Below are 13,918 nucleotides of genomic sequence, written 5' to 3'. Positions count from 1 at the left end.
ATGAATGAGACCTAGTATTTGCTAGCACAACATAATGCCTACAGTAAAAAATAATTTAATTGTACATTTTAAAATAACTAAAAGAGTATAACTGCCAGGCGATGTGGCTCACACCTGTAATCCCAGCACTTTGGGAGGCCTAGGCGGGCGGATCACAAGGTCAGAAAATCTAGACCATCTTGGCTAATGCGGTGAAACCCCGGCCCTACTAAAACTACAAAAAAAAAAAAAAATTAGCCGGGCAAGGTAGCGGGCGCCTGTAGTCCCAGCTACTCGGGAGACTGAGGCAGGAGAATGGCGTGAACCCGGGAGGCGGAGCTTGCAGTGAGCTGAGATTGTGCCACTGCACTCCAGCCTGGGCAATAGATCAAGACTCTGTCTCAAAAAAAAAAAAAGAAAAGTATAACCGAAATGTTTGTAACACAAAGGATGAATGCTTGAGGTGGCAGACACCCCATTTACCCTGGTGTGATTATACACATTGCATGCTGTATCAAAATATCTCATGTAGCCCACAAATACATACACCTACTATGTTGGCGCAAAAATTAAAAATGAAAACAAGAAAGAAAGAGGCCTGACGTATTTGGAGTCATAGGGCTTTAGAAATAGAAAGAAGGTCTTAGGCATCATCTTTTGTAACCCATTGCCCTGTACCTTGAGACCCAGGAGGCCCAGAATGGTTGGAGTGACATGGTCAAGATCACAAAATAAAGAAGTGGCAAAAATAGGGCTGGATCTCAAGTCACTGTTCCCAAGACCAGACCCTTGTCTCTATGCAGTGCCATTTCAGCCTGTTCCCTGCTTTTGTTCTCACCCCTCTGGATCTTACGAGGTTTGTCTTCTTGATTGATTTAGAAAAACGCGATCTATTTGACTTCTCTTAGCCATCTTTTGTGGTCACTGAGTCTAGCCAGCTTTCACTTATCCTCCAGAAAGCAGGACAACTCTCTCTCTCTCTCTTCTGGATTATCTGAGTAAAAGAGAACCAGAAATCCTGTAGTTAGGCCAGAGCTGATTAATTGGAAATGCATGAGCCTGGACTAAAAATAAATGGATTTTAAACTAACCAGATTTAGATTATCCAGTATTTTTTATGGAAGGAGAATAGGCCATCATGTCAACTGAAAAATAGCAGCTGTTTCAAATTATGAGCTACTTTGAATAAAACAATATTGGCTGAACAAGGTTGTACAGTATTATGGCATTATTTTAAAAAACAGCCTCTTTGCTGTGGCAAATAGCTCCTGCAGTTATGCTGTTTGAAACGTTAATGCATGACTCCTCACATTACTTTCAAAGTTGTCCATTGCTTGGAACCAGTGATTTTAGGTGGCAACTAGAAAAACAGTTCGTAAATGGTAATAATTACACGATGTTGTTTTGAATGAATGTTGGAAAGACTGGTAGCACAAAGAACTTGAGAGTTAATATCCATTAATTCCTTAAGTCACAACTATAATTCTTAGTCACAACTAAGGAGAAAAAAAGTCAATTTAAAACTGACTTAAAGAAAATTATTAAATGAGTACTAGTACAGCTGATATAAAGATAGAGCCAAAGTGGTGATGGTATCTTGTTAATGTGTGAAGTATAAAAACCAAGGCTTTAAGATGAAGCCTAAATTGAGGGTTCAAGGAAGGGACGGGGTAAAACTTGATTTAAAAGCATACAATTGGCAAAAAAAAAAAATTGGATGTCCAAATGAATTCTAATTCTTCTCTAAGAGTTCTCAGGACCATCAGCATGTTACTATTTGGGAGAAAAGAAGAGCTACTCATTAAATAGTTTTTTGAGCAGATTTATTTATTTACGGTCTCTCCAGATAAAAGGTGTTACTACCTAGCTTTTCATTGAAGCTAGAGGACCTCTTTCCATTACGCAGGCAGCACTAACTCACTCCATATTCCTGCAACAGAAAATATGTTTGACTTAGTTGATCGACACATGTATTTGATTTCTTTCGTTTTCTTCTTTTCTTGTGACATCAAAGGTCGTGCTTTGCCTTGTTCTGATTTCATTCTTTGAACCTGTTCCTTTTCATGCACCCTTGACAGAGTAGGAAGAGTTCCAAAGAAAAACACAAACAACAAAAAGGAATCATAGCAATGCCAACAATGGGGCAACTCAGAAATAGCAGGGGCCTGACCTATAGGGTGCTTCAACTTCGATGCGTGTCAGCGTCTCTAAAGCATAGGATTGGTGGTCAGGGTCTGATAGCTTCATCTAGAATGAGCATTTAGTACCAGTCTTTGCAGTCACTTGCAAGGAAGGAGGACATGGAATAGAACATTTTGTAGATGGTTGACCCCTTGCAGTAGGGACTGAGGGATCATGATGGATACATCATGGATGGAAATCCACAAAGTGGAAACCGTTTTTGCTTGCTTTTAAAAGCAAATCTAAAAATATATTTTCTAGCAGCTGTGTAACTGCAAAAAAAAAGTCTGCTCCACTGCAGCGCAACTTACTCACCAGATATCTGCAGGGTTCAGATCTTAATGCTTCAGAAATTTGTTGCAGATTTTACTGTATATATTTAGACCGAGGAGCCTATTAGCTTGCAATCTGAGAGAACCTCTGCATTTTCATGAAAATGAGAAATGTGGCACTGTTGGCAACCTCGGGCTATAATTATGTTAATCTGACCATTTTAAAACTGAAATATGTTGTTTTAAAATGTTTCTGTATTTTTATTATTCGTAACAATGATCTGAAGAAATTCACTGAAATGCTAATAAGTTTCTATTCAGTGTCACTTTGAGACTAGAGCATAAAAATGAGTCAGATGTGGAATTTTGATATTTTTAATTTTGGCACAGAATTTTTATCGACAGATATGTACTCATATACATAGAGTATCTTAATATAAAAACTACCCAAATATAATTTTATATTTTAAATATAGATACAGTGAGTATATGTGCAAAGCCGTCTCGGCAGATATGTGCAATAACAAAGCATCTCTACATTTGCATTAAATTCCCAATTTTTGCTATGCCAAAAATTAATTTTGAGCATTATTACAAGATAAATGTTTTTCTATCAAGAACCATGCTAAAGCACCCAGCTCCCTGTTTTTAATATAAATATGGGACAGGACTAGAATGGATAATGTAGTTGAAATTCCGAGAGCCTCTAAACACATATCTTGAGCTAATTAGTTCGGTTTCCTCTTCACCAGTCAAAGCTTGCATTCTGGCCACAGACAAGTAATGACACGGATGCTCTTTTCATTCACAAAAGAGATATTCTCCCAGGTGGTAAGATGGGAAGGAAAAGAGAATGATCCAATGCCAAGATGTGGGTAATCACCCATCTCACAGTGATTATAGATAATTGCAATTTGAGTCTATTTGTTGTTGTAACACTATGAAATGGATTGGGAGTCTTTTATATAGCCTGCTCTGGGTTCAGAATGATCAATTAATCTGGGAATAGGAATGAGGAAAAGTACTTTTTTTTTTTTTTGAGACAAGAGTCTCCCTCTGTCGCCCAGACTGGAGTGCAGTGGTGCAGTGGTTCACTGCAACCTCCTCCTCCCGAACTCAAATGATCCTCCCCCATTAGTCTCCCAAGTTGCTGGGACTAGAGGTACCTGCCACCCCACCAGGCTAATTTTTCTATTTTTGGTAGAGATAGGGTTTCACCATGTTGCCCAGGTTTGTTGCGAACTCCCGAGCTCAAGCAATCCACCAGCCTCAGCCTCCCAAAGTGTGGGGACTACAGGTGTAAGCCACCATGTCCAGCCTGGACCGTTTTCTCAAATATGATGTCTTTGAAATGTAATACAGTGTGATGTTCTTACATTGGCTGCATCCAGAGTCTTCATTCTTTTGCCAGATCTTGTACCTCAAAAACGAATGTGTCATTCATTTCATCCATCTGTGAATATATGTAAGTGAGCATTTTCCGTTTTATGCATTTTCTTCTGCCTCACAGCTCACTGAGTAGACCCCTGAATGTTTGCTGGTGATATTAATAATCATGCGTGCACAGTGACACAACAGTGATGGAACTCATTAGGTATTCACAGCACCAGAAGAGAAAGTGCAAGAAGGTTTTACTGAACCAACTAAGGAGCTGAATCAGGGGCTCAGAGAAGTTCAGTGTCAGGACTACAGTCACAGTTATGAGACCATAGCCAAGAAGAGATTCCCAGCAGGGAGAAACCAAGCCTTTTGAGTCGTAATCCGGTGCTCGCTCCACCACACCCCACTGCCTTCCTCAAGATGATGGTGTGGAGGAGTACTGATTGACGAGGAGGATTAAACCTTTTTTTTTTTTTTTTTGAGACAGAGTCTCACTCTGTCGCCCAGGCTGGAGTGCAATGGCGTGATCTCAGCTCACTACAACCCAGGCTGGAGTGCAATGGCGTGATCTCAGCTCACTACAACCTCTGCCTCCCAGGTTCAAGTGATTTGCCTGCCTCAGCCTCCATAGTAGCTGGGATTACAGACACCCGCCACTAAACCCAGCTAATTTTTGTGATTTTGGTAGAGTCGGGGTTTTACCATGTTGGCCAGGCTGGTCTGGAATTCCTAACCTCAAATGATCCTCCTGCCTAGGCCTCCTGAAGTGCTGGGATTACAGGCGTGAGTCACTGTTCCCAGCCAATTAAACCCTTTTTAATTTAAAAAAAAAAAAATTGGAAACTAATTTGTATACTTCAGTGCATTGGAGGAAAGGTCATCGAAATGGCCCCAGTGTCTTGCTGCCCTAATTTAAAGAAACCCTTCTATTTATTGTCGCTTATCTTCCTGTCCTCTGTGGAAGAAATATTGCTCTAATGTTGCTTTTCAGAAAAGTAAAGATAATGCAAAAAAACACAAAGGGCTGGGGAGGTTGGGTTGGGCATTGGTGGAAGATAAGCTACCTTTGTTTCAGCCTGGAGCTTCTTTTTGAAGTGAGTTGAAAGCTCTTGGTGCTAATCAAGAACTTTTTTGGGGGGTGGGGATGGGGGGACAGGATTGTATTCTGTCGCTCAGGCTGCAGTGCAGTGGTATAATCATAGCTTACTGCAGCCTTGAACTTCTGGGCTCAAGCCATCCTCCCATCTCGGCCTTCGAGTAGCCAGGGTACAGGCATGCACCACCATGCCTGGCTAATTCGTTAAATTTAAATTGTGCAGAGACAAGGTCTTGCTATGTTGCCCAAGCTGGTCTCAAACTCCTGGCTTCAAGCCATCCTCCCGCCTTGGACTCCCAAAGTGCTAGAGTTATAGGTGTGAGCCACCATGCTCGGCCCTAATCATGAACTTTGAAAAGTGCTCTGTGGATTACAAAGCAGTTTCTTCACTTGCCTTACATCCTGTGTGGGAGGGAAGTCTTTCCTTCCTGGAGGCAATGGGTAAGAAGAGCAACTAGACAGTGTGTAGCTCCTTACTCTCTGCGGGCATTTCATCATATGGAGCATGACTTACTGACTTGCTGTCCGTTCTGTCCATGAGCTACTCAGTGTCAGGAGTACAGGCTTGACTTAAACATAGGGATACTCAAAGGCCCACCTGGCAGTTTGTTATTGGGACACAGGGAAGCAGATCATGTCGCTGAAGAAGAGGCTCCTGTCGGTATCAGTACATGGTGGGGAAGAAGGGATTGGTCAATATTTGGCTACACTCCTTCAGCTGTTGGTGCAGCAAAAGGCATAGCAGGGTGTGGGCAGAGATGCCTGCCAAGCCCAGCCTCAGGGCATGTACAACTCCCAAACTGGTTGTCTTTAAGGCTGTTATTTATCCAAATAAGGAGAAGCAGTGGTTTTGCTGACCATCTCAGATTTCCAAGCCGTGTTCCCTGGCTGGCTGACTGACTTGTTATTTGAACTGAAAACACAAAGGTATTCCTTTGAAATGGAGCAGTCTTGTGGGGCTCGTGGGTACCCTGGAGTCATTACTTGGAAGAAGTTTTTTTTGTTCCCCACATTTGTAGATAACATGAACATGGGTTGGTCTATTTGACCCGTCTCTTGTGACTCTTGCAACACTCGATACAGATGGACCTGATTTGGGACAGAAATAATACTCATTTTTAGAGGTTCTTGAACCACTGCCCTCCTTTGAAGAGAATTCAAAGGTCAGATCTCCACACTGATTTCTTAACACTAGAATGCAAGATTATTCTAGCACTTCATAGATCCTGGCCGTTATCTGACTTCACGCAAGATATTTGAAGTCGCTGAGCCCAGTTTGTTCATCTGTGAAATGGGAATTATAATGTATCTGATGGAAATGAGATGAGAATTAAATGAGGTAATTTTGGAAAGCATTGATAAATAGGACGTTACCCAAAATATTCATTTTCTTCCCTATTTCCATCTTCTCTTGGCAGATTTAGTTGACAATATTTATAATAGAGAAATTCTAGACAATTGTGATTGCTATCCAAAGGATTTAACCAAGCTCATGGTAGAATGGAGATTGTGATGTGAACGTTCAGTGACCCTGTATTACCATGTCCCTCTACTCACTAAAGCAGTGGTTCTCAAAGAGCACTCCCTGGACCAGCAGGTCATTATCACCTGGGGACTTGTTAGAAATACAGATTCCTCGGCACCACCTGAGACCTACTGAATCAGACACAGTGGATGTTAGATCCGGTAATCTGATTTACCAAACTCTCCAGGTGATTCTGATGCCCACCGTCTGACAGCTGGGGAACCACTGTCTGAGAGTAACTCACTTGTTGGGTCAGTAGTCTAGCCATTCCCCCAGGGCACTTGGACTTTCCTATCTCTTGTCCTTGACCATGCCTTTGTTCCTGCCTGGAATACCTAAGAAAGGGACCTCTTTCTTACCTACTGAAATTCTACTCATCATTCATGAACCCACTCTCACCTCTTCAGAAAGGTGTTCCTCAGCCACCCCAACCATAAGAATCTCATTCTTCAATGAACTACCAGAGTGTTTGTCTGCTGCACTCGTCTGACACTTGGCAAAGTTATTCTTGCTTTGTCATATTTTAATGTTCATGCACATGTCTTATTTTTCCTACTAGAACATAAGTTCTTCAAAGGCAGAAATCATGTTTTACAGATCCCTTTTCCCTCATCAGTCTTAATGCTGGGCTTTGTATATAGGTAGCTACTCAGTAAATATATGGATCCACAGAATCTCATCATTGGAATGGGCCTTAGAGAAAATCTACATGAGATTTCTTATTTACAGATAAAGAAAGAGATGTTGGCCAGGCGTGATGGTTGATGCCTGTAATCCTAGCATTCTGGGATGCCTAGGCAGGAAGATTTCTTGAGACTAGGAGTTTGAGGCCAGCCTGTGCAATGTAGTGAGATCTCAGCTCTACAAAAAAAATTTTTTTTAATTAGCTAGGTGTGGTAGTGCACACCTGTAATCCTACCTATTCAGCAGGCTGAGTTGGGAGGATCACTTGAATCGAGGAGTTTGAGGCTTCAGTGAGCTATGATCACACCATTGCACTACAACCTGAGTAACAGAATGAGACCCTGTCTCTTTAAAACTAAAAAAAGTGAAAAGAAAGAAAACAATATTAACACCTGGACCAGAATGCTGGTTCTGGGATTCCCCGTCTGGTGTTCTTCCCCCATCACCCTGCTGCGCCGACTGTGGGGAAACGCACCTGGGGGCTTTCAGAGCCGCTGGCCTGGCCCCCAAACTAGCAGGTGCTCTCGTGTTCTCTGCCACAGACTCCAACTAAACCCAAGGAAAGCAGATGGGTTTTCAAAGCTATTGTCATCTAATTTATAAACCTAGAACCTCTTGGATTTTTTCATAACTAATGAAAACTGGGAAAGTACACATTTTTCATTCATAAGCCTATAAAATTGTGTAACAAATGGCATCAACTCCTAGCCTTACACGCGAGAATTTCCCCTGCTTGCACACTCAGTACACCTAGGATACCCATGGAACTTCTTTTATTTTTGAATAAAAGTTCACAGTGGGGCATTCACAGTGGAGGAGGTGGCTCCTCTGAACCCAGGAAGAATTGGCACGAGGGCTGTTTTAATCTGGGTCCCCATCATTGTTTTTTTCATGTTTATTTTGAGGAAAAATTGAACCTGGCAGATCTATGAATTATTGTCTTGTAGTGTTACCCTCTGGGACTGTTCCCTCAGACAATCCTTTCTTCTCTTGACACATGGGCTGATGTTGTTCGGCTGAGGATCAGAATAATGGCACAACTAAAACACCTTTCATCAGAAGTCATCCGTAACACACCTTTTAAAATTTGCTCCACAGACACAGCTCACCTTGTGCTGTTTTTTCTTTTGCTTGGTAATAGAACCTACACAAATCCTACTGAGATCAATATGAACACAGCAGAATGCAAGCAATGGAATGGGTTCCTGTAGAAGGGCTAAGACGGTAACCTAGGTCCACAGAGTTGGTTTCAGAAAAGCTGTGATCTAAGAAGGAGGAGCAGTGAAGGGAGACATGAGACAGGCCTGAAGGGGTTAAACCTACTAGGGAGCAATTGGTAGTGAGAAGCTGAGACCACATGAGGCCAGGAGAAAGGAGTTATTACAGAAACAGACATCCTGGGATTTGAGTAGCTCCGTTGTGAGACGACATTGACAGACCATGAATAAATGGCCATATGGTTTCCAACTTGACATCTGCCATTCCCCAATGTGTTTACCACCATTTACTCTCATGGGCTCTGAAAAACATCTATCTTTTAAACTGCAATTGTATAGCATGAAATTCTACATAGATCAACATCGATTCATTGTTTAAGTTTAGGTATATCATATCATCAAACTAAAATATATATACATTTTAATTCTCATGTTCTAACCATCCTAAAGCTATATAACACTCTACCTAGCTGTTTTCATATCTATCCTTTAAACTGCAGTTATAGAGCATAACATTCTGGTTTTTTTTGGTGGGGTGGGGTGGGGGGAGACAGAGTCTTGCTCTGTTGCCCAGGCTGGAGTACAGCAGCGTAATCTTGGCTCACTGCAGCCTCCACCTCCCAGGTTCAAGCAATTCTCCTGCCTCAGCCTTCCGAATAGCTAGGATTACTGGTGTGTGCTACCATGCCTTGCTAATTTTTGTATTTTTGGTGAAGATGTGGTTTCACCATGTTGGCCAGGCTGGTCTCGAACTCCTGGCCTCAGGTGATCTGCCCACCTCGGCCTCCCAAAGTGCTGGGATTACAGATGTGAGCCACTGCACCCGGCTGTACAGCATAAAATTCTACACAGATCAACATCACCTCATTGTGTAAATTTAGGTATGTTAATATCATCAAGCTAAAATACGTATACATTTTAATTCTCACGTTGTTGTAATCATCCTAAAGTTATATAATGCTCTAGCTAGCTATTTTTGTTCACAATATAATCAATTTGGTCAGTCTCTCCAGTGAAAAGAAAGAAGGGCATAGAGGGCAGCGATGGAGACCCTGTGCCTCTATGGGCGGTGCATGCATCTCTGAGGGGCGTGGTCCTGGGAATGTCACCCCATAATAGAATTAGGGTTATAATGGTAAGGGATTTTAATCAGCTAAGGCTCAGATATTTTATTTTATAAATAATCTGGTGCCTGTGACTGATGATGACCTTGTGCATGTGTCTGTGTGTATATACACATATGTGTATACATATATATAACTTATATGTACATATGTGTACATACACGTATGTGTATATGTATATATAACTTATGTGATATGGGGATATCTATATAGTACTGAGTGATGTATAATATAGATAGGTATATATAAGTATAATATATATAAGCATATATACTGATATGTCTTAGTTAAATATAACTAATATATAACTAATTGTGTAACTTACTCATTTTGAGGCAAGTAGATAAAACCTAATTGTAAGTCAAGAGAGGCTCTAAATCATTAGAGCTGAAGCCCATTGAGATGCCCCAGTGATTCTTTTCCTTTGCTGTGAAAATCTGGACCGGTGAATGGAGTGAGGCACTTCTCAGACAGACTTGTTCGTGTTTGACGCCAAGGCCAGAAATCGAATAAGGAATCCGTCAGTGATCATGCATGGGTAGGCATGAGGAGCATCATTCTTTGCAGAATAGCTCGCAGTGTGCTGAAGTGCACAGCAGGTCACACGCAAACAACCGAGGAAGCTGGGGTTCTTGCTGCTTCACTGCTTAGCAGCTATGGGAAGCTGGGTGAGGTTCTTAACTCCCTGCACTTCTGTTTCCCAACCATTCAAAAAGACATAGGATACCTGTCCTCTGTCTCTCACTGAGTTCTGGAGCCCATGAAATGTCACAATTGAGAGCCCTTTGTAAACTGAAAACTGCTGTGTGACTATTGGAGTGTTTGTGGGTGGGGTATGGTGAGCACGGGGATTTAAAATCCCTTGTTAGAATATGAAGTGTCACAAGCAAATAAAGCAATATACCCTATATGGCAACATGTGGTTGACAAGTTAAATAGGAGTTTCAAGAACTGTCATAAAGAGAAAAATAAAGTCTAAGGCACTAAAAAATTGTAGTTGGGTGCTGTAGATAACTTACTAGTATCCAATCTAGAAAACATTGAAAGGGAGTTGTGCATAAAAGAACAAGGTCCGTCCAGGAAATGGGTGGATGTGCAGAGATGGAGATAAGAGAAGGAGTTATTTGTACCATCTGTTGCAAGTGGTATAAAGAAGATATCATTTTACAAACTGTAACTATTTTCGGTACAAAAGAAGGTTGTCCTTGGCCTGGAGAACACAGGAGTAGCCCAGCAGAAGATTGAGTATCAGTGAGAAGGACATTTTTCTTTTATCCATCCTACAGCACTGCACAGTTATTGATTGTGGCTTGGAAGCAAAATGATTTATTTAACATTACTTCTTTATTCTGTTCCAGATTGAGATCTTTAATCACTGTTGGGCCCAGGACTGGTCAGCCAGGTCTGGCCACTGGAGGGCTCAGTAGAGTTCCTGTGTCAAAAGATTTATAGAAATAACGCTCATCTTAAATATAGCCATAAGCTAACCGCTGACTGGACCATCTCTTTCCTGGGAATTAAATAATTTTGGCAGCAGTCTGTCTGTCTGCCTCATGTCTGGGAGACATTCCGTTTACAATCAAATGAAACAATAGGCTAACTAAAACCTTACAAATGGCAATCTTCCCAATTTTACCAATGCAAACAAGATGAATTTGAAATTTTTTCAACGTAATAATCCCTTCCCTTCCTAATATCATCTTCATATCTATAGGTGCAGTTTAGATTTTCTTTGAGCAAATGTAATTTTTTAAAAGCCAATGAAGAAATGAATATGAAAGGGAAAATAGGAAGGAATATGTGTCACAATACTATTGGCTTTACCGGAGCATAAAAATTATTTCCTGTTGAAGTAATCCTGAATATTTCCTAGCATGTCCATTCTTAACACTGACTCAGAAAGAATACATTGCTTTCACTTTGCTTTTAGGCCTAGTCAATGAAAGGAAGAGGGAAAATGAAGAGTAGGACACTTTATACGCTGCTGGGAAGAGTAGTGTAGCAATGGCTGTAATGTCCCAAGGTAGAGCAGGCAGAGAAGGGTCTGGTGAAGTCATCAAACCGAAGCGTGGGGGTGTTAATGGTTGCACACACTCATACTGAACCAAACTTTGTGGTGAGTTAGCCTGAACGAGCCCTTCTCTGGAGAATGTGCCTTCCACTGAGATTAAGCCACTGGGTCCTAGATGGCACCAGGACACCAGAATATTGTTTAGGAAATTGGCTTGTCTGGTGCATTAGCGGGTACTCTGGGGCCTTTGGAGATTGAGCTCCACCTCTCTCTTGGGTGAACTCCGTGCTTGCTAAAGAGCATTTAACTCATCCTGATTCACCGCAGGATTGGGCTGGCTTTCAAACTCCTGACAGTGAATTACTGCTCTGGTAATGACGAATCCATGCATGCATGCTACAGACAGTGCCCTGGGGCATTTTGAAAGTGAAAGGAAATTGCTGTGAACCTGGCAGGAAGGAAGGGAAGGCAGAGGTAAACCAGACTTCTCGCATTGAACCCACCGACTCTCATTGTAACAGGGTCAACAGAAGCCACCTCTCTCTAGCGTAATCAACAAGGTTTCTTGTGGTTTTTTGTTTTGTTGACTTTTTTTTTTTTTTGAGACAGGATCTCACTCTGTCACCCAGGCTGGAGTGCAGTGGTGTGATCTTGGCTCACTGTAGCCTCTCAACCTCCCAGGCTCAAGTGATCCTCCCCCCTCAGCCTCCCAAGTAGCTAGGAACACAGACATGCACCAGTATGCCCAGCTAAGTTTTTACTTTTTGTACAGACTTGGCCTCCCTATGTTGCCCAAGCTGGTCTCAAACTCCTGGGCTCAGGGAATTCTCCTGCTTCCACATCCCAAAGTGCTAGGATTACAGCTGTGAGCCACATAGCACCTAGCCCATAGCAGATGTGGGATAACATGTTGAACATGGCATGACTTTCTTAGCCAAGCAGCAGAGATACAGAGAGAGTTCACTGCTCTGTTTCCTGGGGGACAGCCTGACCCCAGACCCTTCACAAACAGTCAATGGAACAAGCAACCCTGCCCGTAATAAGCAGGTAAAGAAGAATTATAAGAGCCATGTCTGTTAGCATACCTCACGCCATAAAACAGGGTCTTTGGGGGATGTGATAGGGGCAGCATCGCGGCGTAATCAGACAAGGGGGACCACCCCTCCATCCCCCTTCCTGGAACATATGTGCTTGACCGAAGACACAAAACCTGCCTAATGTGTACCAGATTCATCAGAAACTGATAGTGTGTGCCTCCCATACTCTGGTGAGAAATAACAAACCCTTGCTGATTAGATTAAAAATCAAAACAAGAGCTTCCACATTCCTTCTACTGTTTTCCGACCTCTTAGGTGGCATCTGTTACAACCACTTCACCCAAATATCGTTCCTAGTGAGACATCTTAGGAGGGTGGCAATGTTACGTGCTCCATTTGCCCCCTTCTTTAATAACCATAAAGCGATTTGATGGCAGTAAACAGTTTTTTTAGAAAACCTGCAAAGGATTGGATTTGAACTTGAAAGACGTCATGGAATTCTTTTGGTCAGCAAGAACAACCTCTAAAAGCCTTAAAATGTTTTTAAAATGCACAGGCTGCCCAGAGTGTGGTAGTCGGGTGTGGCGTGAAGCCAGTGGGGCTTCCAGCCCAGTGTGTGGAGTTCCTTGTCACCGTATTCCCACTTGGATAGCTTTCGGTTCCACCCAGTCCCCAAGGGCCCAGAAAACATGATGGTGATCAGAGCCAGCCTGTGAGCGCAGGAGGTGCTTCCTTTCTCCCCGACCTTTTGCTAGCAGTGCATTAATTCCCGTCCTCCGCTGAGCGCTGCACAAGTCACTTCGTGTTGTGGACACGCACCTTCTTGTACCTGTTCCCCTGGAAGAGACCGGCTGTGCTGACAGCGGTTGTACCCAGAGGTCTCTGGGGATCGCCTACCTCTCGTCCTTCATCTTGTTTAGGGTGGGGCAGGAGGGCTCTGGTTTCCTTTCCAGAATCTCCTCTGCACAGCCATGGTTTGCCCTCTCTATCTTTCCTTCTCATTTCAGATGTATTTTCCAGGGTGATTGCAGTTCCTTGCCCGGCTCTATGTAGGACTGATTAATGGCTGCTACCCAAAGTTCAGCCTGGTAAAACAGGGCTGGTTAATTAATAGACAGCTTCCTTATCTCCCTCATGTTTTCCCTCTGGTATTAAACCAGGGGAAGAGGCTTATGTTTCCTTCAGCTGTCAATTCCCAGACTTCAAGTCTGGTAGCAAACTGGGTGTTGGGTGCTGGTCTAGGTTTAAGTAGCACCTTTAAGTCAACAGAAAACTGATCTGAAAGTTGGTTCCTCTGGATTGAATATGTTGGGTTTTCTGACAGTTTCATTTCTCGGTGGCTGGTTGTTTGCCTTTTTTAATGATCCTGTTTGCCTTCAGTGAAATATATTTTGTAATATTTCCTTTGCTGT

The 13,918-nt window shown here is 42.4% G+C and overlaps 1 protein-coding gene across 6 annotated transcripts in view; it reads left to right on the top strand.

Moving 5' to 3' along the window:
* KIAA1217 (KIAA1217 ortholog) overlaps nt 1-13,918 on the top strand; it is a 914,794-nt gene that overhangs the window by 813,792 nt on the left and 87,084 nt on the right. The window lies entirely within an intron of this gene.

This window comes from Mandrillus leucophaeus, unplaced genomic scaffold, assembly GCF_000951045.1.
Source record: "Mandrillus leucophaeus isolate KB7577 unplaced genomic scaffold, Mleu.le_1.0 Scaffold394, whole genome shotgun sequence".
NCBI classification, from domain to species: domain Eukaryota; kingdom Metazoa; phylum Chordata; class Mammalia; order Primates; family Cercopithecidae; genus Mandrillus; species Mandrillus leucophaeus.
The sequence above is the reverse complement of the archived record's forward strand: the minus strand, read 5'-3'. Positions and strand labels throughout refer to the sequence as shown.